Source organism: Bubalus kerabau, chromosome 16, assembly GCF_029407905.1.
Source record: "Bubalus kerabau isolate K-KA32 ecotype Philippines breed swamp buffalo chromosome 16, PCC_UOA_SB_1v2, whole genome shotgun sequence".
NCBI lineage: Eukaryota > Metazoa > Chordata > Mammalia > Artiodactyla > Bovidae > Bubalus > Bubalus kerabau.
The window spans coordinates 74,562,734-74,568,486 of NC_073639.1; positions in this window are offsets into that span (position 1 = coordinate 74,562,734).

Consider the following 5,753-nt stretch of genomic DNA (forward strand, 5'->3'; position numbering starts at 1 on the left):
TTTGGAGAGGATTTCAACTTCAAAACCTCTAGTAAAGACAAGGTGAGTAACTCTACCTTCAATGCACAGTGTTCCATGAGAAGCACTTGGGTAACCAGGGCCCAGTAAGTGATAAATTGTACTAGAATGATGTCAGAGATGCAGGAAAGAGATGTTTCTTTCCTCAGATGGAAGGCATGTGCTGTGGGGCAGAGTGATTGCTCATTAATGTTAGTTTATAGAACTGAAAACCCATGCCCTGTCAGGAAAAAAGCTTCTTTACGTATGGAGCTTCTTTACATAAGGACTGATGCTGAAGCTGAAACTCCATTACTTTGGCCACCTGATGCAAAGAACTGACTCATTTGAAAAGACCCTGATGCTGGGAAAGATTGAAGGTGGGAGGAGAAGGGGACAACAGAGGATGAGATGGTTGGATGGCATCACCAACTCAACGGACATCAGTTTGAGTAAGCTCCAGGAGTTGGTGATGGACAGGGAGGCCTGGCGTGCTGCAGTCCATGGAGGTGCAAAGAGTCAGACACAACTGAGTGGCTGAACTGAACTGAACATATGGAGGACCATTTTAAAAGAAATTTGTCAAAATGAGAAGACAAAGCTCCTTCTGTGCAGAATGATGTTGGTCCTGGGGCCTTTGACAGACCTGGTAGCATTTCTTACTTCTGTACAACTGAGTCAGGCATTGGTGTTTACATGGAAAAATTTCTACCTTAAAAAGTTATTTTAAAAATTGGAGTATAATTGCTTTACAATGTTGTGTTAGTTTCTGCTGTACAACAGTATGACTCAGCCATGAGTATACATATATCCCCTCCCTCTTGAGCTTCTCTCCCACTCTACCCATCCCACCCGCTAGGTCATCACAGAGCGCTGAACTGAGCTCCCTGAGCCATACGGCAGCTTCTTGCAGCTAGCTATGTTACACATGGCTGTGTGTATATGTCAGTGCTACTGTTAATCAAATTCTACCTTTGAAACTCATTAGAGCTCTCACTTTTCACTAGTACTGAAATCACCATTTCCTGAAATATCTGCTACAGCGTATTCTGCTTCATAAAAGCAAACCTTGGAAGAAAAACATGTGTGCTTAGCTGGAGAAGAGAGATTGTTTTTTAACATTACCCCCAACCCAGTCCCAAGAATACTCCTTCTAACCTCCAAATTGGATTTCGGTGAACCAAGGTTTTGAATGAGGTGCTATTGCCTTGATGGTTTGGTGGGGATGGAATTAAGGTGATGTGGGTGAGGTTAACGGGGTAGGGTTTGGAGGGTCCGGTGAGTGTTATTCAGTCCCTGAGCTTCACATTGCATCTGTAACTTCGCCAGTTTTTTCTGTCACATTAGCTTCGCTCTTCTACGAGGGCTCTTCCAAGACTCCTAGGACACAGGTAATGATGCTGTCTGGTTCTAGGGCACACCCAGCTTGAGAGAAGCTGGTCCTCGTGTGGACCTGCATTCTTAAATCACACTCAAAGGCCAAACTAAACATTAGATATTTCAGATTGGAAAAATTCAAATTAGAATTATGATGCTTGGCTTGTATCTTCTGATAGTCCAGGAGTCAAGGTGCTGGAGTCCTGGGAGCCCCCGATGCTTTTTCTTTTGCTCTTTGTTGAAAACCTCTGTGATCCTGCCATCCAAAGGCCCTGCCCCACCTGCCTTTTCTCACCCTCGGGCCCTGTGTGTTCAGTTTGTAATTCTATTTCCTTTTGCTGCATGACATCCACTTCAGATTATTGTTTCCACAGGAAACTATGACTTGGAAATCCATAAGATGCAGAACTGACTTTACCTGTGCTGTAGGCTTAATTGTGTTCTCTTCTCCCACTCATTCATTTGGTTAAGTCTAATTCCCCAGTGCCTCAGACTGTGACTGCAGGGGTCATGGGAACTAAGATCCTACGTGCCATTTGGTGTGGCATCCTGCCTTCCCACCCCCAGGTAATAAAGTTTAGAAAATAAATGCTTTAAAAATGGTGATGTCTAGGGCTTCCCTGGTGGCTCAGTGGTAAAGAATCTGCCTGGTAAGGCAGGAAAAATGGGTTCGATCCCTGATCTGGGAAGATCCCACAAGCACAAGCCGTAGATCAACTAAGCCACAACTACTGAGCCTGAGCTCCAGGGCCGGGGAGCTGAAACAATTGAGCCCACAATTTCTGAAGTGCAGGCGTCCCAGAACTTGTGCGCCACGACAAGAGAAGCCACCGCAATGAGAAGCCCATTAGAGAGTAGCACCCGCTTGGCACAACTAGAGAAAAGCCCCCACAGCAACGAAGACTCAGCACAGCCAAAAATAAATAAATAAACATTAAAAAAAAAAAAGGTGATATCTGCAGTATGGTGGAGGAGGCCACTCCATACTCTCATCCTCCAATAAAAACATTGAAAATTGAACAGAAACGGTCAGAACCAGTTTTGTGAGAATTCTAGAAAATGGTTTATAAAAGTTGATAGCAAACAAACAAGCATGGAAGCAAGAAAAAGTCACTACAAAATGGTTGGAAGGTTTTGTGGCACTCTTACTCCTTTCCCTCACCCTCTCTCTCTGTGGTGGCAGTCTTAGAACAGCACCTGTCATTAAGCGGCACCAATCTCAGAAGGGGGGTAGCCCATGCTCCCAGTGTGGAACCACTTCCCTAGGTTAGAGGGTAGAGCAGACCATGTTCGTAAATTTCTGTGTAAGCCTGTTCTTTCCTCCCTGGGTGGCTACCTGAAGGACTGACACTAGGTGGCGCTCTGTTTCACCTAACTGGACTCAAGAGCGAGAAAGCTTGAAAACACTGCAAGCCAAACGAACCAGCCGCTGCAGCCGCTGCTGCTGCTGCTAAGTCGCTTCAGTCGTGTCCGACTCTGTGCGGCTCCATAGACGGCAGCCCACCAGGCTCCCCCGTCCCTGGGATTCTCCAGGCAAGAATACTGGAGTGGGGTGCCATTGCCTTTTCCGAAACAGCCGCAGAGGCCTGTTATTTCAAAATATACAATAGGGAGTTCCCTGGTGGTCCAGTGGTTAAGACTCCGTACTTCCAAGGCAAGGGGCGTGGGTTCCATCCCTGGTCTGGGAACTAAGATCACACGTGCCAGGCAGCATGGCCTAAAAATAGAAAGTATAGCATAGACTGCTTAAGGCAAAATCTTGGGGAAATGTCACTGGGAAATTAAGACATCCAAAAGCAACTATACATACTGGGGAATTTAGAAAGCCATATTTAGAAAGACCAGGGTAAGACACATGCTTAGAAAAGGCCTGAGATGACCCTAAGCTTTCATCTTGGTCAGATCCAGTACAAGCCTAGTTAGGAGCTGAAGAAGGACCTCAGAACAGTCAGTCTGGAAAACTGGGAGAACTCCTGGAATTCAAGGAAATCTCTATCAAAACAACTGAACAGAAGCTAAGGAACAAAGACTTCCGTGGCCACATCAATAAAGAATATGGGCATTGCTACAATAGTCTGGGAAAGTCACTAAACAAATGGACTTGTACACCATTTAACAATGAATAAAATATACAAACAGCTCATGCAGCTCAATATCAAACAAGCTGATCAAAAAATGGGTGGAAGATCTAAATAGATATTTCTCTGAAGGAGACATTCAGGTGGCCAAAAGCACAGGAAAAGTAGCTCAACGTCACTAATTATTAGGGAAATGCAAATCAAAACTACAATGAAGGTATCACCTCACAACAGTCAGAATGGCTATCATCAAAAAATCTGCAAACAATAAATACTGGAGAGGGTGTGGAGAAAAAGGAACCTATCTACCCTGTTGATGGAAATGTCAACTGGTACAGCATGTATGGAGGACAGTATGAAGATTCCTCAAAAATCCAAAAATAGAGCTACCATATGATCCAGCAATCCCACTCTTGGGCATCCCACTCCAGAGAAAACCATAATTTGAAAAGATACACACAACCCACTGCTCATTGCAGCACTATTTACAATAGCCAGGACAAGAGACAACCTAAATATCCATAATGGATGAAAGGATAAAGAAGGTGTTGCTGCTGCTGCTAAGTCGCTTCAGTCGTGTCCGACTCTGTGCGACCCCATAGACGGCAGCCCAACAGGCTCCGCCGTCCCTGGGATTCTCCAGGCAAGAACACTGGAGTGGGTTGCCATTTCCTTCTCCAATGCATGAAAGTGAAAAGTGAAAGTGAAGTCGCTCAGTCGTGTCTGACTCCCAGCAACCCCATGGACTGCAGCCCACCAGGCTCCTCTGCCCATGAGATTTTCCAGGCAAGAGTACTGGAGTGGGTTGCCATTGCCTTCTCCAAAAGAAGGTGTGGTGCATGTATACAGTGGAATATTACTCACCAATAAAAACAAAATAATGCCATTTGCACTGACCTGGATGGACCTAGAGATTGTCATATTGAGTGAAGTAAGCCAGAAAGAAACAAATATCATGTGATATTGCTTATACGTGGAATCCTAAAAAATGGTACAAATGAACTTATTTACAAAACAGATACAGATATAGAATACAATCTTATGGTTACCAAGGGGGAAAGACCCCCTGGAGGAGGAAATACCAACCCACTCCAATATTCTTGCCTGAAAAATCCCATGGACAAAGGAGCCTGGGAGGCTACAGTCCATGGGGTCACAAAGAGTTGAACACAACTGAAGTGACTTAGCACACACATATTAGTCAAAGACTGTAGATAATACCAAGTAATTGAAACAAATGTGAATGTTTCTCAGTAGAAAAATGGTCAAATTATGGTAAATGATTTTATGGAATAATGTGCTACTAAAAAGAATGAGGGATACCTATATATACTAATAGGTGAAGAGCGCCAAGATAAATTTTATATTGAAAAGTCAGTCACAGAACAACACACAATGTCAAAATAAAACAAATACAGAGAAAGACATAGTCCAGTAACAAAGCAAATAAAGAATTAATGTTAATATAGAAAATTAGATTTGGTAATTATTGCACAACTCTGACTATTCTAAAATAAACTTAATTGTACACTTTAAATAGACGAATTATGTGAACTATTTTTAAAGAGTAGCCTAAAAATTGATAAAAATAGAATCAAACTATTTTAAAAAGTAGTCTAAAAATCATGCAAATTCTCTGGTGGTTCAGTGGCTGGGACTCAGGGCTTTCACAGCCAGGGCCCAAGTTTAATCCCTGGTTGAGGAACTAAGATCCTATAGCCACAAGGCATGGCCAAATTAAAATAAAAAAGAAGTCTAAAAATCAATGGCTTGATATGCTAACATTTAGTAGGGGGTGGCTTTATTTGAGATATAAGCTAATAATAAATTCACAAATATATTTACAACTGGTATTTTCAACTCATCTCCTCTTAACTATTAGGAAATATTTCTATTTTTGAAATCCTTGAGAGCAATGCAGGGAAGACAAGAGAAGTTCACTTTGACAGATGAAGAGGTTATTATGTGAGGCACAGCTGGGGGAGGCATTCCTTCTACGTGGAAACCTCTGGAAATTGCAGAAAGTGAATGTAAGTTAGGGCAATCTGCCTGTTGAGCTATAAAAAAATTTAGACCCAGCGCTTCCAGTTTATGTACACCTTGAGTCAACTCACTGACTTTCAACTTATCAACTCTTTCTTTCTCTTTACTGACACAAAGGAACAAAAAAAACCAAAATCCAGGTGTATGGTCATGTCATTCAATAAAATGCTTATCTGCCTTTGCAACACAAAAAAGTTACACAAGTGAAAAATAAATAAAATTATCCTTTGCTCAATAAATACTCTAGTAGCTCAGAGT